Below are 22,101 nucleotides of genomic sequence, written 5' to 3'. Positions count from 1 at the left end.
CTTTGCATGAAGATGGGTATTAAGGATGTCGAGAACCATTTGGTACTCATGTACCATAGTTGTCTACATAGCTACATCAAGGGTGAGATGGATGTCCTGGACATCTCGTTGTTCGACACGACGTACCAATAAGCTGCTTAGATTGAGAAAAAGTTTAAAGAGAAGAAGTGAGACGTTGGATCTGCGAATATGAAGCAACGGAAAGGCACCCCAAAATCATGGAGAAATGTACAAGGCCAAGGTAGAGAAACTAAGGAAAACCCATTGAAGCCACAAGAAAAGGAAAACACCAAGAAGACAAAGAAGGATACAAGAAAATGGTGTGAGTTTCATAAGAGCTCCATTGACAACATAAGTGAGTGTCGAGCTAGGTAGCCATTAGTGGCTAAGTTCAAGGTTTCTAAATGATATGCATGTTTTGACTTTGAGTCATAACCTAACAAGGGGAATGACAAAGGGAATTAGATCACTGAAGTAGAGCCCAATGACACCGTGGCCACCACAAAGATCTAGAAGAATGAGCCTGAAGATCCAGAGGAGGGGGAATTCCTTTTCCACTCAAGGATATCGGTGAAGGGTTTTATTCTACAGTCCATTGTCGATAGCTGGAGGCAAAAGAACCTCATTTCAGCATAGGTTGTGAAGCGATTGGGCCTACCTACTACAACACATCCAAATTTTTACGTCATTAGGTGGCTTCACCAAGGACAAGATCTCTGTGTCAGCCAACAGGGCCACCTTCCCTACAACATCAAGCCCTTCACGAATAAGGTACTGTGTGATGTTTCTCCTCTTGAAGTTTGTGATGTATTATTAGGACAACTATACTTGTGGAAGTGACATGTTGTATATGAGTCTAGACATTACTCTATCATTACTACTTTGGGAAATAAGTTTTACAGTATACCGAAGCCAACCCTCCCTACCAAAATCTCTTTGATCGATGAAAAGAAATGCAATAGGATCATTTCACAGTCCAAGAGATTTGTAATCCTTATGATTCGCCCTTAGGGAAAGAAGAATATTGTAGCCACGACTTCCAGAGAGTGCTCCTCTGCATAACAAAAACATATGGATAAGGTCGTCAAGGAATATAGAGACATTTTCACCTCACCTACCGGGGTACCTCTGCACTGTCAGGTTAAGAAGTCAATCGATCTGACCCTGGGCATGCCACTACCCAATGGACCTATCTAAAAACACTCTGCTCTAGAGAATAATGGGATAAAGAGACAAATTCATGAGTTTTTGCTGAAAGCACAAATCAAGCCAATCTCATCACCCTGTGGGAGCCTGATTATAATGGTACAGAAGAAGGATGAGACCTGTAGACTATGTATTGACTATCAGGGGCTGGACAAGATCGTTGTCCATAATAGGTACCCAATCCCATGGATTGACGACCTTCTGGACCAACTCAATGGGCCAAATATTTTATCAATATTGACTTCAAGTCCAGTTATCACCAGTGTTATGTGGAATTTTGCATCTACATATAAATACTAATTCCCTAGGTAGGTAACTATACCTAGAACAACATATTTAAAGAACTTATCTTTTTTCTATAGATGATAAATAAGACAAGGGAATCAGAGGACCTACTTGTTCTTTTTCTTTCCTTTTGTCTCCTTTGTATGACTCCTCTCGCTCCTTCTTTAACTTCACTCGCTCAAAAGGTACTTGCAGGCATAAATAGAAGACAAAGAACAAATCAAAGCAAGAGATATAGTGACTATAAGTAGATGGAATCATATACATTCACACATATAAACATCATATATTACCATAAGCATATGGAAAAAGGTGTAAACAACTTTATTAACTAGAAGGGAGAATTACAAAGATGAAGTCCGATCCATTGTCACTCTTCCAGCTTGGGTTCCAACCAACATCACATCAATAGCAGAACACTCTGGCAGCATAAAAATACTTGGGTATAATCTCAATCCTCACACCAATAATATCTCCTTACAAATTATCAAAGTCCAGCTCGTGATCACTTAGATGGGTGCTCAATTTATACGCAAATGGAGGAGGTTTGGTCATAAATTAGGGTATCGAATGGCCTTCGAAAGTTAGAGTTAGCTTCCAGGGAGGAAGGGATGAGAGGATAGGGGGTTACTTAACTCATTCCCTATCCAATCTAGATCTCATAGGAGATGATAATTGTGGGAATCTTCTAGATGGCTCCAGAAGATAGGAATATTCCTAGAACCCTATGTTGATTTCACTCGAATTCATGCAATAGAGGTCAAAGTGGGCCTAAGTGCTCTGGAAATCACGCTAACATGGGCCTACCTACACTGAAGTTCACTTACCCTTAACCAAGGCTACAGTGGTCCCTCAAGGAGGCAATTCTAGAGGGATTTAGGCTAAGAAACTCTCAGGGAAGGAGGCATTCAAAGTGGTGACCTGTCTACGGCATGTATAAAATAAATTACGGTTTGATGAGCCCTAATGGTACTCATCTGAATTATGGGAGTGATGTGCCCAAATTGATCTATAACAACTTCCTCCTAAAGCATGAAGTAGAAAATAATTATGTCGAGTGATATGCTTTACGATGTCATGAGGAGGTTTTGAAGTGGATGGTGAACTGCATTGATTATAATACATAATATCATGATTTTTTATTTTTTATCATGAATGAATGAGGGAATGCATACCCATGATCAGTATATAAACTTTCATTACAAGTTCATAGATATTCATCTACAAATATGGACCCATGATCGGATGACCATCAATGTAAAGCCATTGTACATATGATTTGGTACATTTCCTGAAATTGCAACCGGGATGGATGAAAGTACATTCAGGGTCTTTTGTCTCATTCAATCATTTGGTCATGTACGAGTCTAACCATGAGAATATGTGATTTGAATTCAAACATGGGAAGACACCATCTTATTGCCATCCAATGATGTAAGTCGTTAACAGATGCGAGAGAAATCACTGATAATGATAATGATCCTCGAGGTACTGTAGTACATTCTGCATGGTGTGAATGGATGTTTTTATGTCAAAACCATAAAAATTCTTTCGGTTGAAGGCCAAAGATGTCAACCTATCTCTAGAAGCAAGAAACTTTCCATTGATGTGTGCAAGTCTCAAGGTACTGGAAGGGTGTTTCTAAGTCACCTTCTTAGAGAATGCCCTGATTTTAACAAGAAGCAACTCGTTGCAAGAGGGCCTTGACGTATCCCACATCAATGACATGAAATGAATGTAATGATTTTGGAGATGGAATTTAACTGACGACATAAGGCTCAGGAATGGTAGTCATGAAAATGAAGGTTTATGAGTATTGCAAAGGATGAATTACAAATTGAGTGACTTCTCTTGAACGTGTCAGTGACTCAATGGATTGGCAGCATTGACCCAAAACAAAAGCAATGGATGGTATGATATACCAAAGAATTATGACCATAAAGAAGATAACCCAACCCAAATAGTCACAATGATGAAGTGAAAGTGTCATGTTTAAGAGTAATCTGCTGCCATAAAGTGGTTTACCCCTTTTCTCATTTTCCCCAGTCATTGTTGACCAATAACTCTTTATTTTTTATCAAGCTTGAGGAGGATAACATATTCTTGTTGCATAATTCCACCCTTTTGGTGAATCCATCGCTACGTGATGTTTTAACGAGTCTTGTGAATGTGGAACATGGTCTTGTCATGATGGACAAGTTTATCTCTATTTGATGTTTTAACGAGTCTGACGACAATGATAACTCAGTCCTTTTCATGTTTAGAGAGTTTGAAAAGGGACAAAAAGAAAACTCTGCAAGTTCTTTTTCATATATTTGTTTCTCAAGTCCAAAAAACATAAAACAATATAATAGAGAACCTATTGAACATGTTCGGTCAACATATTCATTTTTCATAAATAATCTATCTCAGTCCGGAAAGGGTTAAACTTATACTGAGTAGATGTCATTTCCAATATGTTAACGAGCCGAAAAGGAGAAGCACTTGGAAATCTTTTCATATTTTGAGAGTTTGGAAAGAGCTCAAAGAGGACTCCACTTTGAGGAACGAGTGGTGTCTAGGATAGCAAGTGGTTCTGGTGATGTTGGAACTTCTCAAGACATGCTGATTTATGTGAAGAGAATGACTAATAAGACCACTCATTGCAAATTTTCCTCAAAGAGGGTAAAACAACCAAGTGAAAGCGTATGATCAGCCAAGAAGATAGTGACGATGGAAGGAGAAAAACCAAGGCTCATCTGATAGAAGAGACTGATAGAATGGAAATCACAAGGGTTAAAATGGAGATGGGTTCTTTTTTACACAAGCTTGAACCATAGGGACTATGCTTGGATTCAGTTTCATGTTTACACAAGCTTGAAACAAGAATATATGCTTGGATTCAGTTTTATTTTTACACAAGCTTGAAATGAAAAAATATGCTTCGATTTAGTTTCATTTTTACACAAGCTTGAACCGAAAAAGTACGCTTGGATTCAGTTTACATGCCCCCAACATGATGACTCAGGACTAGGTGCATGCCCCTCAACCTTCATTGCGTTCACCTAAATAGACTACTCATGGCTATGAGGTGGATGGAATGAAGGTTCATTTAGGAGATCAAGTGAAAGACTCGACTAAGATTTTACGAAATCTAATCAAAGACTCGACTTGGAACTTTACTCCAGGGGACCTTGTTTCATTTTTAAATGAGCTTGACACAAGACAAGGAACTCTGCTCATATTCCTTGTTTCATTTGTTAACGAGCTTGAAACAAGACAAGGAACTATGCTCTAATTCCTTGTTTCATTTTTTAACGAGCTTGACACAAGACAAGGAACTCTCCTCATACCCTTTCTTTTATTTTTTAACGATGTTGACACAAGACAAGGAACTATCCTCATACCCTTTGTTTTATTTTTTAGCGAGGTTGACACAAGACAAGGAACTATCCTCATACCCTTTGTTTCATTTTTCTAACGAGGTTGACACAAGACAAGTAACTATCCTCATATTACTTTATTTCATTTTTTAAAGAGTTTGACACAAGACAAGGAACTATCCTCACATTCCTTTATTTCATTTTTAAAGGAGGTTGACAAAATACCAGGAACTATCCTCATGTTCCTTTATTTCATTTTTAATGAGGTTGACGCAAGACCAAGAACTATCCTCATGTTCCTTGATCATGATTCATAAGACGTCATGACTTCCAAGAGGTTCTCATCAGATGGGGGAATAATGCTCTGAAAGGAGAGATCTGGTTCCAATGCCCCCATCACATAATGTACAACATCGAAATTAATTGTCCATTGATGTGGGCATGGAATGGGTTGCCACATAATTAACCCATGGCGGGGAAGATAGCATTAGGTCAAAAGAACCATTTAGGTAAGATGGTTGACAAGAAGCCATATTTGGACCGGGAAATGAAAGCTTGTCAACGGTGAAAATTTTACCTTCATGCGGGAAACACATCACTCGAAAAAGTGTTGAAAGAATAACTCCCATGTCATGAACATAGTCACGCTTAAGAAATAAATTGTAATATAAAGGTCCTAGGACTACCATCACATTGAGGTAGACAATTTTTCCTCCCAAAGTAATAGGCAATTGAGGAATATCCCTAATGGTTGACTGGTTCCTCTGTTAAAAGTGAACAGATTCTGGGTAATAGGCACAAGTGGCAACGAACCAAGCACTTTACAAGTAGTGGACGAAAGGATACTCACAGATGCACCTTCATCTATAATAGTTCCAGGTACAATTACATTACAAACCTATACTATGATCTGTAAAGGCACATAAAAAGGAAGATGACATCTTGCCATTCAATTCCAGTCAAAGGAAGTGACCAGACTACTCAGAGGGGCTACCATAAGAATGAGAGAATAAACCCCTTGAGTTATGAGAGTGGGAGGATTTTCCTCTTGTCTTTATGGAACAGGAGGATTTCCCCCAAGCTCATTAGAATCTAAATAAATGAAAAGAACCTGAGTGGTATCATACTCACTCTCTATGGGAAAGGTACGATTAACTGAAGGTGAAACCGAGTCAACTGTTTCCTCGACTTGTGATTGGTCAGGTATAGACTCATGGGATTCACATTTAGAGAGAATGGGTTTGATTGATGGTTGATTTGGGTCAGTCAATTCATCAACTAGTGAAGGATTAAGGGAGAGTCTCCTGTAACCAAATGGAAGTAATACGGAGAAGCACGACCATTATCCCACACTTTTTTGGCTTCATCCAGATAAGGACAAAGGTGAATGGGGTTATTCCCTTCACATAACCTAGAAGGAAACTTAACTTTACCCTTACTTCCATGAACTTTACTACCACTAGTTGATGGTGTGTCACCAGCATGATCTCTAGATGTTGATGACATAGGACGATGAGAACGAGAAGACCATTCTTCTAAGATTTGAGGAGTACTAGGACAATTTCGAAGAAGATGGCTTCCCATACAAAGTTGGCATGGATATCGAACTTTGTGAGGCTTATGGGATGGTTTCTCATTAAAAGTTTCATTTGAAGCAATGGTTGCTTGGTTTCCCTCCTGCTGAATTAGCTTCTTCTTCTTCTTCTTCTTCTTCTTCTTCTTAGCCACCTAGTTACTAGTATCAATAATTTCACCAGGTGAAGAGGAAGAAGGGTGGGAAGAAACAACCGACGAAGGAGGCAAAGGGTCAACTTTGGGATCAACTAGAGGTTGATTTTGTCTAGTTGGAGGAGTACTGAATTGTGGAGAAATCACGACATTTTGAACCAAGGAGGTTGAAAACACCCATACGAGCAAGCCAATGGTAAATCCTGGAAGGGCTAATTTAGCCATATAATGAGCACCAATATTTCTGAAAGGAGGAAAAGGACTAGGATTCCCATCAAAAGTAATTCTTTGATCGGTGGACTTTGAAGTTATTGTCATATGTTTCAACTCAAGATCAGCTAAGGAACGACGTGGAGGATGTTATCTGTGGTCAATTAATTTTATTTTAATCAAAATAACATAACAAAAAAAAAGAGGGATGATCTAGGAAAAAGGATTACCAAGCAACTGTGAACTGTAAAATACCACCTAACGAACGAGAAGTATGGGCAGGAAATCTCCCCGGATGCCGTGTTCGGTGTATCACAGTGTACGAGGTGGCAAGACTTGGTTACCTAAAAATGGATAACAACCTAGTGTTGTCCTTCAATATATACCCGAAAGTACGTAGAGGCCCAATCCGTATTAGTGTTGTGTAATGTGAAACCGCATAGTGAGAGCATTCCCATATACTTTAGGTACTGTAACACTGCCCTATATACCCGAAGGTACATGGATGAGCTACGATATACTCATGTACGTGGAATGAGGTATTACACTCGGGATGTATCGTAGACAAGTTAGCAACAACTGCTATGTTCTACGACGCCAGAACATGTCTCTAGCCTAGAACCTCTAAATGTTTTGCGTTAGGTGACAATACAACATTAGGTTAATGCAGATGAATTTTAAGTTGATATTCTTAACAATTTTCCTGTCAAGCTTCACCACGTGATGTGTGTTTGCAATTCCTAGAATTCAACTAATATGATAAGCATTCATGCCATTCAATTTAGCAATGAAAACTTTACCTAACAGGGATAGAGAAATCAGATTTCTTTTAATCAAAGAGAAAAGAGAACAATCTAATGCAATTTCCCTAAAATATTCCTCTGAGCACACACAAACTTTTCAATGCACAATGCATGTTTTTCTTTTCAATTCCCTTAATGTTAAAACATTGAGCAAAAGGAAACTAATGCACATACAATCAATCAATCTTTTTTTGAGAACAAAGAGTTTATGACAGTCCTGTTTCGAAAGAAATGAAGACTTTTATGACACTTTCTTTTGAACAAAGATTAATTGAATATAAAATAAATTTGACAATGAATTGATAGTGATAAAGAAATCATTTAATAAGCACTAAAAAATAAAGCAAAAAGTAGGGCTGGCAAAGGAAACACAAATTGATTTCAGAGACACAAGCAACATTGACCTTTCAGCAAGTAGAAACAAAAGGAAATTTGACAAAAAATCAATTCAAAGGAGGGATTTTTGATCTAAGGAGGATCAACACAACCTTGAATGGGAGACAGTGCACGTTAGAGCATTGTCCTCTAGCCAAGGGCACTCTGCCATGCTCTATCTGTAGATCAAACCTGCGTTGGTGCCAGAGAGGCCATCCTAGGGGCTTACAAGCACAATTTTCACCAAAAAACACTTCAAAAAGGTTGAAACTAGATCAATGGAAGTAATTAAGGTCTACCAAAGTGTACTAGGATGAAGGTAAACAACCTAGAATGATGATCATTCCCCAATGGAGTCACCAATTTGTTATGTGGAATTTTCATCTACAAACAAATACTAATTCCCTAGGTAGGTAGCTATACCTAAAATAATAAATTTAAACTGATTATCCTTTTTCTATAGATGATAAATAAGACAAGGGAAATCAGAGGACCTACCTTTTCTTTCTATTTCCTTTTGTTTCCTTTGTATGACTCCCATCGCTCCTTCTCGAATTTAACTCACTCAAAAAGTACTTGCAGACATAAACAGAAGACAGATAACCAATCAAAGCAAGAGACCTATCGACTATAATTAAATGGAATTAGATATGTTCACACATATGAACATCATATATCATGATAAGCATATGGAAAAAGATGCAAAAAAATTTATTAAGTAGAAGGAAGAATTACAACCATGAAGTTCGATCCATTGTCAATCTTACAACTTAGTTTCCAACCGACATCACATCAATAGTACAACACTCTGACAGTATAACAATACTTGCTTATAATATAAATCCTCACACCAACTATATCTCCTTACAAAATCTCAAAGTCCAGCCCCTGATCACTTAGACGAGTGCTCAATTTATAGGCAAATGGAGGAGGTTTGGTCATAAATGAGGGTATTGAATGGACTTCCAAACTTAGAGTTAGTTTCCATGGAGGAAGGGATGATAGGATAGGAGGTTACTTAACTCATTCCCTATCCAATTTTTGGCTCATAGGAGATGGTAAGTGTGGGAATCTTCTAGATGGGTCTAGAAGATAAGAATATTCCAAGAACCCTATGTTGATTTCGCTCAAATTTTCCCAGCGTAGGTCAAAGTGGGCCTAAGTGCTCTGCAAAGCACCCTAACATGGGCCTGCTTGCACTAAAGCACACTTGCCCCTGACCAAGGCTGTGCTAGTCCATCAAGGAGGTAATTCTGGAGGGATTCAGGCCACGAAACTCTTAGGGAAGGAGGCATTCAAAGTGGTGAGTTTTCTAAGGCATGTAGCAACTGAATTAGGGTTTGATGTGCCATAATGGTACTAATCTGAATGATGGGAGTGATGTTCCCAAATGGATATGTAACAACCAGATGTTTATCAAACCCTCTGATGTGTAGAAGGCTACCTTCAAATCTAAGGAGGGCCTTTTAGAATAGTTGGTCATGCCTTTTTTGTTGATGAATACACCCACAACATTCATGAGATTGATGAAAAGCATCTTGTGACCCTTCACTAATCCATTCATGGTGGTGTACTTAGGTGACATCTTGATCTTCAGCCAGAGATGGGAAGAGAATCTGCACCATATTTGACAAGTCCTCCAAACCCTACGACAACACAAGTTGTGTGCCAATTTGGAAAAATGGACTTTTGGAATGACCTGGATTCAATATATGGGGTACATCATTGATGAGAAAGGTGTGCATGTGGACCCATCCATGGTACAAGTCATTTGGGATTGGCTAGCCCTAACCAGTCTAATTGAGCACCGCATCATTTTGGGTCTTGCCAATTTCTACTCCAGGTTCATGTTGGTGTTCTCTCATAGCACTTGGCCTTTAAGCTAAGCCACCAAGGGTGGAGCGAAAGGAAATTTCTTCTGGTAAAAAAACCAACATAAGTCATTTTTCAAGTTAAATCATTGCCTCTACTCTACACGAGTCCTCACATTACCAGACGTACAACAACCATTTGGGATTGAGACAAACGCCATTGGTATAGTTCATACTCAATAAGGGCATCTGTTATCTTACCACAGTGAGACACTTTCAGACACAATTGGAAAATATCCCAACTATGATAAAGAAAATTATTCCATTATGAAATCCTACTGTCAATGGAAGCCTTACATTATGGGGAATGAAACGGTCATCCACACAGATCACCAACCCCTGTAGTTCATACAAACACAAGGGAATTTGTAGAATGATTGCCATCAGAAATGGTCCAGATACCTGCAATAGTTCCATTTGGACATTATGTCCTAGAAGAGAAATGCCAATAATGTTGAAAATTTCCTTAGGTAACCACCATCAATAGTGATGATCACTATGCTCGACTCCTACGGGAATGAGACTTCGGGGTGGACGCATATTTACAAAAATGATCTAAAATTCGGTAGCACATGCCACAAACTTGTGGAAGGTAAGAAAGTTCCAAATTTCACCTCCAGGATGCACTATTATGCCACTTGGGACACATCTATGTTCCTTCAAGTGAGTGTGCCAAAATGATTTTGGAGGTGCACTACAATAGGGACCCTGGACATTTTGAAGTAGAGAAAAAAGTGGGAGTATTGCAAAAATATTTTTATTGGCTGGACCTTCATCAGGATGTTTGGAAGTATATTAGATCCTACACTTCCTGTGTCATTTCCAAACCAACCATAAAGAACAAAGGCCTATATACTCCTCTTCCTACTCCTAGTTGACCTTGGGGATACATATCCTTGGATTACATGTCGGGCCTTCCTTTTACTAAGAATGACAACAAATACATCTTCGTGGTCATCGATAGATTCTTTAATATGGCCACTTTGGTGGCCTACAAGAAATATATCATAGGAGAGATGACTGCTAAGCTCTTATTTGAGTGAGTGTGGGTACACTTTGGGATCCCACAGTCCATTCAATTAGATTGGGAAAACAAATTCTTGAGTGCATTATTTTCAAGTCTCTGGTTGATGCTAGATATTGAACCTACTAAGTCCATGACTTTCCACCCCCAAACTGATGGACCAATAGCGGTTGTCAATGGGATGACCATACAAACTCTGCTCATGTACAACTCGAAGCATTCATGTACATAGGATGAAATCCTCCCCTATGTCGAACATGGGTACAATAGAGCCCTCCATATCTCAACAGGCCATAGCCCCTTTCAAGTAGGGTTCGGATTTCAACCATTATCCCCCATTGATATGGCCATATCATTTGCATCTAATTAGGCATATTTAGCTCATGTCCAGTCTGAAGACGATAGAGGTAACATCTTCACTTACTGCATTCAATACATCCTCCAACATGTCCATGATATATTGCATAGAGCCAATACTATGTACAAGCAGCACCATGATCAACATCGAGTGTCAGCAGCATAGCTTCCAAGTGGGTGACAAGGTTTGGCTACACTTACAGAAGGAGTGCCCAACTAGACCGTATGGCAAGCTTCACTCGCTCCGATATGGGCCATACACCATCACCAAGATTGTAGGGGATAATTCCTTCAAGCTCAGCATTCCACCATTCATTGGTTTGTCCCAAATGTTCATTGTAGACCATCTTTGACCATACTTTCCACCATTTCTAGACACATCCAACATTGTAGAACAACTCACACAAAAAGAGCTAAACCGAGACTACATGGAACATGCCATAACGGATCAGATCATGGACACCAAAATCAATAACAATCAACAACAAAGGATACAACTACAATGAGTTATCAAAGCATGCCAACTCCTTCTCTAAGGCATGTGGTTCACCAAGGACCAGGTTTAATAGAAGCTTTCGCACCTCATGGAGGCTTTGCATGCAATGGGGACCATTTCTTCCAAAGGAGGGAGGACTGACCCAGGTGGATATTGGCTTCCACCTGTATATTCCACCTAGACATCTAGTCATTTTCATCTATTTCCTTGTTGATTGTAGCATTTACTATTTTTAGATGTTTTTCGGGTCCTAAACTTCTGGAGAAATTATGATCCCCTAAACAACATCTTTTTGAGGTTTACAGTAGACCTGTAGCCATAAACAGGGCCTTCTTACAAATCCTATACTACTTGGAGACATATTTCAAATAAGGTATCGTACACACGAAACAAAGATAACATGACCAAGTCACAACCCTAGGAAGTTGGCTAGCGAAATAACCCCAACGGGGTCAACAAACTCATGACATTCCATCTCCCGGGGTTAGGGTTTTGGTTGTTTACAGTTTTCCCTTGCCGTTCAATAACAAATAGGCCCATGAGCATCATTGTAACATAGTTCAGAGGAATTTTGCTGCCACATATCTTCCTAGAGATAAGATACCATCACTCGAGCTAGTTTCTTTCCATTTTGTTTATAAACATATTTCATTATTTTATATTAATGAAATTAAGTGTTATTTCTGCTACATCTTTGTATTTATGGTTATATTTGTAATTTTATATGTTCCTTCTTAAGTTCAGATCAAGATATATGCTTTCTTCAGTAATTATTGTGATTGAATCATCAGCCCCATTAATTTTGGAACCATCATTCAATAGGGAGCCTTAGACACTCACACAACCCAGGAGACCAGTTCTAGAAAAAAATCCATATCTCTTTTGGGTAATAAGCTTGATATTTCTTACAAAAATACATCAGAAAAATATTTAACCACCTCCAAATTTTCCACGTTTATTTTTTTATCCTATGGTTTATGTTTTATTTTAATTTCAAACAGATGGTAGCCTTTTCGGGTAGCCTTCTTAAGTTGTAAAGATGATATTTATTTCAAGGAAACAAGTCTAAATATACCCTAATAATTTGTAGTCTACCATCATCCATTGCACAAATTATTGTCTTCTCTAGAAAATTAACATGGGCTTGATGTTTTTCTAACTAGTTCATTCCTATTAGTACACCATAAAATCCCATCGGTAAATATGTTTAGATTCACATAATTTAGCTTCCCATCCAACTCTACTGTGTAGTCTTTAATCATACCAGTCACTCACCTTTTTTCTCCTTTGGACACTTACACTAGAGAGGGGGTTTTAAATTATTTTATGCCCAATTTATAACTTTCTACAACTTTAGGACTAACATAAGTTAAACTAACCTCTATCTTAATTAGTATTAAAACAATTTGGTTGCAAAATTTACCTTCAACTTCCACCATGGTGTATTGATGGTCTGCCTACCGCTCCTCTAGTGTTGAGTGATTCAAGGAATGTTTTAGCCCTTGTCATTCATGGCAGATTATTCTTACACATTCTCGATATTCTAGACAACCCTGCAATTATAAGGACAATTTCATAAGGGATGGGGTTCCCAACAACCCCAACACTTCAATGAACCCCTATCTTTACCATTAGATCCCTCGATAGGATCAAGTTATTTCGGTCCACTCTGATTGGGAGTTTGAAATATCTGACACTAGCCATTACTTCTACTAAAATTTCGACCCTGGTCTCCCTTACCATTTTTTCTCTCCTACCCATTCTTTTTTCCCTTATTTTTTTATGGGTCTGCTATTTCTTACTGTTAACCTAAGCTTTTGAATTGTTGCTCTTCTGCTTTTCTTGATGATAGAAAATTTTGGCTTTATAAATTACCTCGTCCATATTTTTTAGATTGTTGTATTTTATTTTTTCTTTAAAGGAGATGGGTAGACAAGTAATGAATCATTGTACTTTTTCCTTTTCCTCTTCAATATAGGGTAGATACCACAATAGGTGGGTGAACTTAGTTTTTAACCAGTCCATAGTCATTTAACCCAATTTTAAATAATGAAAGTCTTTTGCACAATTGTCAAACTACCATTGTGTGAGATAATTTCCTTTAAAGAGTCATTGGAATTATTCCTAGTTGACCTATTTTCCGTCCAAGAAATGGGTGGTTCGAACTTCCTCCCACCATAGCGAATATTTCCCCTACAATTGGTAAATGGTCAATTTGGTTTTTAATTCCAAGGTATAATAAAAAACTTGGAAGTAGCGATTAATTTTCAAAAACCACGACTCTACCACCTTCTTCAATTCCCCATCATAAGTTTTGGGTCTAATATTTTTAAACTCCCCATGTAATTCCAATTTTGGTTTATTTTTGGTTTTGTTATCAATTTTGGATGAGCTTTGCTCTCCTTCCAAAAGAATTCTTTTTTTGTTACTTTCCTTCTCATCCAAATTCTTTCTCTCCATTATTTCCTCTTTATTTATGTCATATGTTGTCCCTTTTATCATGTTAGCATTAAGACAATTTGACAAATTCCTTATCACCTATTCTTGTTCTGCATTAGCATTCCACAATATTTCTTGCTCAATTTGAATATTAACTAACTCATTTTGTAATTGCATTATCATGTAAATCAGTTGTATAGTAGGAATTTGGGTTTGATACCCCAAATATACATATATTGCATCCTCTCCATGAGGACTACCTTCTGGAATTTCTTCCATACTAAAATTGTTGTCTTCCTCTAAGAAAAATCTATAACTCCCTTTGCGTACCAAAAAATTTCATTTGTTAAACATAGTGGAAGTTATGTTTGGGCAAGGTCTCAAGTTTTGGAAACCTGGATTTGATACCACTTTTCACATATCCAAGATGTCAAACACACCCAATTTTTTTTTTTGTTTACAAAAAAAATTCTTTTACTAATTAAGCTTTCAACATATACTATAGAGCCATAAGTATAGCAATCGCTCAATGTTTTTTTTAAATGAAGATGCATCCTTAGCAATTTAGGAATTATCTAAGAAGTATAAGAAATCACATCAATCTCTTGTATGGTATCACTAAATCATACCTACCCTTCACTAAACTCCTTCAAGATAACATATTAGCTATGTACCCCCATCTCAACCTCTATTCCATGTTGTAAAATATGTAGATGTGTATACATAATCAGGATATGGTATTTCTGCAGTCATAACTAATATAACTTTTTCTTTTTGCAACATGTACAAGGTTATACCTCAACAAAAGGGTGATACATACATATCTATATATATGTATATATATATATATATTAATATTGTTTGATATTTGATTAAATCAGTTATGAACTCACAGGAGAATGACCATAATTCTTACCCAAAATTTATTTTGGTTTTCTCACTTATAATTAAGTGAAAGGTGTTAATCCTCTTAAAGGCATGCGAAAGTATCAATTACATTTTACCAAACATAGGGTATATTGGTTAGCTAATGAGTGGAGATATGTTAATATGACCTTAGTATGAGTAATGGAATATTAAGTTTTGAAAGTTCTTAACACCCTTCAAGCATCCATTTTGAAATCCCGCGATGGAGAAATCAAAGGTCTAGGTAGGATGGGGATAGTTTGTTGTCCACATAGAAATATTACCAAATCGATGGTCACAAAACACTAATGTGGTAGCAAGGTAACTATCCGAGCGGTGTGCTTCATATTTTTCCATTTTCAACATGAATCTATGAGCAAGTGTCACTCCTTGACCTTAGGGTTTCTTCATGGTCACAATGCCTCTAAGTTACTTGACTACAAATGTTGCACAACTACAACCATACTTGGCTACTCTACCATGGATAATGTTCATTTCCCTTATTTTTCCACAGTTCCTTAACACATCCACTAGATCTGTTACATTTTCCACGTAGGGTTTTACCATTTGTCAACTAGGTTCTTCTTTTAATATTCCTACAATGAACTGCTCAGGCTCCTATGTCGAGTTCATCTACAGGTTGTCATTACAAGTTACTGGGTCATGATTCTACCTATTTCTATGGGCATATCTCAACTAATCATGTTCTTTATAATATATATATTTTTACCAACTTTTATTCCTTGACTTGGCTTTATCTAAAGGATAACAAGGTTTTTTTTTCCATGCCTATGCCAAGAATGCTAGCTCTGAGTTGGTTCTTTTCCATAGATTCTTTCAAGCAAGGTTCAGTTCTATTCGGGTCGTGGTTTCAGTAAGTTAATATTGTGAATAAAATTTTACATCTTTTCCATATCTATATTTTTTTAATTCCTAGTAATTATTCGTGAAACAATGTGGTGTGGCTCAAGGATGATATTGTGCTACCCACTAGTACAAAATGGCTAATTGGTTACTAAAATAATGACTAATATTTACATATAAATGACCATTTTTTAGTCGGTGACCAATAGTGGCTAATTTACAGTATCATATAACATGACTAATGTTTAGTCATATTTAGCCTAGTCATTAATTGGTTGTCTCAATTTTATAATTTAGTAGTATATGTAATCATATATTTTTTCATTAATTCAGTCATTAATTTAGTCATTAATTGCCACAATTAATGACCAAATACACCACAAAATATACTACTACATGATCACCTGAGAAAACCAATTAATGACGAAAGAAATATGACAAAAGTATTGGTCCCATTATAAGGTATTGTAAAGTAGCTAATAAAAGTCATATACATGAAAATTTTAGTCATCATTTGAAACCAATTAATGACTAAGAAATATGACTAAATTTCAGTCATGTTATAAGGTACTGTAAATAAGCTACTAATAGTTGTATATATGAAAAATTTAGTCATCATTTGTAATCACAAATTTATCGTTTACAATAGTCATTTATCGTTTTTTAGTAGATTCATATTCATCATACAAATGACTAATTTGGTAGTTTATAATTGTTTCATTTACTTTCATTAATAATCACTGTAAATGACTAATTTAGTCCTCGTATACTATTTTTACTTGTGTTCATCATTAGTCAATATAAACTACTAATTTAGTAGTTTTATATTGATTTTATATGTTCATTATTAATCAACATAAATTAATTATTATTATCTTGTGACTGAATTTAAAGAAAACGTCATACAATGTTCATTTTCATCTAATATGAAAACGCAAAATTACATGTGTTAATTACAACACTAAATAATATCAAGTACAACTATAAATAACTTAAACCGCATAAATTATATTAAAAGAAATTTCAAGTATTACAATATGAGTTTCCAACTTAGTATTGGTTGGAATAGAATTTACAAATGAAATATTGTTTCATCACTTCAAAAAATTATCATTGTGTTTCGAGGGCATTGAAGATGAATTTACCAACTCTAAAGGCTTGACCATTAGTTTGTATGTGTGTGTCTCATGCAGGATATTGGCTTTAAAGGTATCATTAGACTAGTTCTCTTCTTTCTCTCTTTTTTTCTTTTTTTTCTCTAGTGTTATTATTCTCTTCTTTCTTCATTTCCTACTTCGATATCATGTGGAAGAAAGGTCATACTCATATTTTCTTCCATATTCCATAGCTTCAATGAATAGAATCAAAGATAATAAAGATCCACAAATCACATATCTCAATCACGTTGTCTATCATTACCAACTCTTACAAGGAAAAATCCCATATTAAATAAGTAATAATTTTTAAGTCAATTACTAAATGTGACTAACCTGATAACATCCAATTACCAAAAGTTACCAACTCTTACAAGGAAAAAAGCCCATATTAAATAAGTAATAGTTTTGAAGTCAAATGTCGAATGTGACTACTTGATAACATCCAATTACCAAAAATTTTTGATAGCTTGGATGAAAGGCACATGAATGGAAATTATTTCCACTACAACTCATTTCATGTACACATTTACCACCTTTTCCAAAATAAAAAGACGACACCCTAACAAAATCCTTACTTAAAACTACAAAATATTCTCCACTTGTATCTTAGGCAACTGAGTGTATAGGCTTTGTGTGGCTCTTAGATAATAGATATATTAAAGATATTAATCATTTCCAAGCCTTTCTTTATCTAAATCCAATAAATGTTTATAACCACTGAAGATATTTCCAGAAAACATTTAAAAAATTAGAAGATGTGGGCATCACATGTGGAAACTGCTAATACCTTAAGTAAACCAATTTAATCAAAACTAAGAGAATGAAAAAACTTTGAATATTCATTCAATATTACTTAGAAATTTAGTGTGCATAAGAAAAAACTTAATGTGAATGCAAGATAACACAAAACATACCTGTAAAGGATGCAAATTGTACCTCCACCTTGGAAGAGGAATTTCTAACCTAGTTTCCTCAACCAATGTTGATTTGGTTTTCCATTATTGATCCATTCATTGATTGATCTATAATTCTAAGTGATGAATGACAACTATAGATTCAACATCCCCTTACACATATTCACACAATAAGTGTTTTGATACATTACCCCCACGCTAATTAGTTACTAAAAAAGTGGGAGAGTTGGTGCATTGTCAAATCTAACTAGTCCTGTTGTTAGAGTAATACATGAATCGATATTAAATTGTTGGAATTTTTTTTATTTTTTTTATGATTTAAATATTTTTTTACACCCACCTTCATTGTGGACACTACAAAGTAAAGGTTTGAGTTTTCAAGTGCTCAACTAAACTAAGCTTGTAGTTTCAAGTGATAACATTGAAAACTAAAATATGTTTATATGAAATTTCAAAAATAAAATAAGCACTAAAAGGTAGTAGAGATACACTCTTATAGCTACCTGTCTTTGAATGGAATTTATGGAACCTAATTCATTTTCATTTCCTTCATTGGTACTACTATCTCACCTTCCATTTGAGCATCATTAATTCCAATTTTATCAGAGGGTGAAAATGGGGATGTAACCTATTCAGAGACATGTCATTCTTTCTTTGAAAACAAATTCTAATTTTACACCCCCTTCCAATATATCTGTCCAAACGTACCCACTTGATTTTGTTCTTTCATACTCATTTACATCCTAAAAGATATCAGTTTCAAAAACTAAGGAAACCCCAATATCTCTAGATCTTAATAGTTATCCATATTTTCCACAAACCATAAGAACTAATACTCTCTTATGATCAACCCAGTAGCCTTAATATACATTTTTTCTTCTTTACATTCTTGATGCACATAAAGTGATATTTTATTAGTTGGTAAACAAGCATGCATATTCAGAGACCAACATTACTTGGTAAATGATTTTTCATTTCTAATGCTAGTATTCTTTTAACAAAAGGTAAAATGCATACCTTATCAGTCCTAGGGGCAAGGGCTACAAAATGATACAATTTCCCATCAATTTGTATTGTGCATACTACACCAAATTCTTTAGCCATGTGCCACAAAGGGTGAAGATGTGGCTATGTTTCTCTAAATGGAAAAACCCTATTAAAAACTACTTTACTATTTTTTCAAACTTTTTGTTGTTCAACTATAAGAAATTACAAGACATCCACTTCATGAAATTGTTTGTTTGAGAAACAATTATGGTGAATTTTATCAATCACCTATGTTTGAATTCATGGGTATATGCGTTAGAAACAGAGCAATACAATGTAAGTTTAGGAAATATCTCTAAATTTTGTGTCATGAACACAATGTGTGTTATATTTTAATTTTTAGCATCTCACCACTAAAGAAGATGTCAATGTTCCATCCTTTTGCTTCTCATCAACGTATACTTCCAACAATGACAACCCTAGAAATCCAAATTGGCACCTACCATAGGGAAAATGCATGTGTATATTGATGGGAGTCTCTTAGTTTTAGGAACAGTAAAATATATCTTTAAACACCACTTTTGAAAGAAACAAATTAATGATTATAAAGTCTTGATTGGACACTAAAAATGAATTGAAATGAACTTACCTACCAACCAAAATTAAATTATCTCTATGATGAGGCCAAACCCTTGCACAATTGTCAATAATTACTATTGCATATTTCATTCGAAAAATTCCATCTAGATCTTTAATTTTAGGTAGCCTATCATCTCCATCTAGATCAACCTCATCGCCCTTCAAAATAACCCGTTATGAAAATAAAGTTCCTGTGGGATCAAATACTTTGGCCATCTCTATGGAATAAAATTTATTTCCCATTGTATAAACATGTCATTCATACAACTTTCTTTCCTAGAACATAAATTATCAAAGAATGAATTACATGAAAGAAAGAATAGATCCATTTATTGGCATGCATAGAATTTTCCAATTCCACATTGTAAATTGAATGTTGCATGTAAGAACTACAGTTTGAAAATATATTATTAGTTCAATCCAAATTATAGTAACCTTGTCCAAAACATTTCAGATGTTAGGCCACAATTTAGTCCACATTCCCATATAAGGAAAGAAAAAAATCTGATGTTGAGGTTTCTCTTGGTCTTGCTCCTCCTTCTTCCTTAGAATTTCCTCATGCACATGATCTATTACAATAAATTGTTGGACAAAAAAAATCATGAATTAGAAACATTTATATAGTCATATTACCATGAATCAATTCATTTATTTCACATCCCTCTTTTCCTAGGAATCACCAGAATTATAACAAGATGGTTTATATTTAATGAAACCTTAGCTAAATTTAGAAGTGTATGATCATGGTCCAAAACAAGGCAAAGTTTCTTGGCACTAAACATATTATTTTTTTCATGAATTCTCTATGTTGTTCCGGAAATATTGAAACTCTTTTGTCTTCAGCTAGCCCTTCAAAGAGATGATCCACATCAACCCAAGGATTAAAATGATTTTGTGTGAAGTGGTATTTTCATTTGAAAAAATTTATGAGGGGTATAACCATGTTAGAATCCTTTGGAAGTGTTATGTCTTGTGTAGTATCTACTTTTGGAAATTTAGAAGATTCAATGAATTATTGATCCATGTCAATGGGGTCAGTTTCTCTAATTGATTTCCCAAAAAATATATGTGATTACAAAAATCATAATCTTTTCATGTTAGAATTTTTTGTCATTTCAACAATTTTTGCAAGCTTTTTCGTGAATTTTTGTTCAATATTAGGTAGATAAGGAACCTGTTACAAATTTGGACCCATATTTGTAGTTTTTGGTGCTAAAGTCCACTAGGATAAAATGTTTATATATCCCACTCAAGTTCACATTATCATTACCTGAACTCATGCAAATAATATGAGAGGGATCATGTGGTTTCATCTAAGGCTTCCCAGAGTCCAACCTACCCAACCAACAAATAACGTGAATGATGAATAATTCATCCAAGGGAATATTGGAAAAAAATATAATATATAGTTAAACGATGCAACAAGTTACATTTGAAATGGCTTAGAATTGAAGTCACGGGTTTCTCTTCCAACACAGAGAAATAATGATCCAACTTCCAAGTAATATTTTAAAAAACCACCAATTAATCCAATACAAATCACCAAAACCACATGCCTTGGGTCACTTACTTCAACCCACATTTACCAAATGAAATAAAAATAAAACAAAATAAAAATAGATTTTCAAGTCTTACATCTCTCAAATAGTCATTACCACAAGATACGACTCCATTGAATATGTTGAAGCACCAACATGTCTTACTGTGGAAGTTCCTTGAGTGTCATGTTTGGAAGAAATTTCTAGTGCTTGCAATGTCTTTTTATGTGGGTGTTGATGGTGCTGGACCCACCAACATGTCAGGGGATCTCCCTGGTAAGAAGTCCCAATTATACCTTAGACTATTTGGTGTAGGAGTCCTAGCAGTGGGTCGTAGGATAATTGTTTGACCACAATTTCGCATAGAGGCAAGTAAGATAGCTCTGTCGGTAGCAAGGGTGTGACAGTTGTAGTGATTCAAGGAAGGTTCATGAGAGGTTCTAACACATGGGGGTTGAGATGAGTGCACCCCTTGGAAACCTGTAATAATACTCGACAGCGAAGGGAACATATGAGAAAAGATGCATGACCAACTGGAACGTGTGTTAGCAAGAAATCCAAAGTGATGGTTAAACCAACAACACATTTTAGAAATATTCATACATACTTATACAAAATATTCCATACATGAAGGTGTAAGAAAACAATACATATATCATTAAGAGTAAACTAGATAGCATAGAATACAATACAACATATGCATGACACATGCTAGCTCTTATTATATAAATAAGTGTAATTTCTAGTCATATAATACATCCATGTCCAAACACTAGTCCCAATAGTGGAAAATTACATCCTCATCTGCCTGCTCCTCCAAAGAGATATACTAGGTCTACGTAGTGGAGATGCCAAGGCTCGTTACAATACTATCCAAGCTCTCTCCAAGATAGTCATATCGGAAGCTTGGCTGACCAAAATCCTTTACAATGAGTTATAA

General features: G+C 35.8%; 1 pseudogene; it reads right to left on the bottom strand.

Annotated features, from left to right (window-relative positions):
- The window catches only part of LOC149251714 (RNA polymerase II C-terminal domain phosphatase-like 3), an 80,295-nt pseudogene extending 59,795 nt beyond the window's left edge, over positions 1-20,500 (bottom strand).
- Positions 20,501-22,101: the final 1,601 nt, after the last annotated feature.

The sequence above is a fragment of the Pinus tabuliformis genome, chromosome 7 (genome assembly GCF_031772625.1).
Source record: "Pinus tabuliformis cultivar Carrire ecotype Pingquan chromosome 7, CPIR1, whole genome shotgun sequence".
Taxonomy (NCBI): Eukaryota; Viridiplantae; Streptophyta; class Pinopsida; order Pinales; family Pinaceae; genus Pinus; species Pinus tabuliformis.
This window is presented reverse-complemented; position numbering and strand designations above follow the sequence as displayed.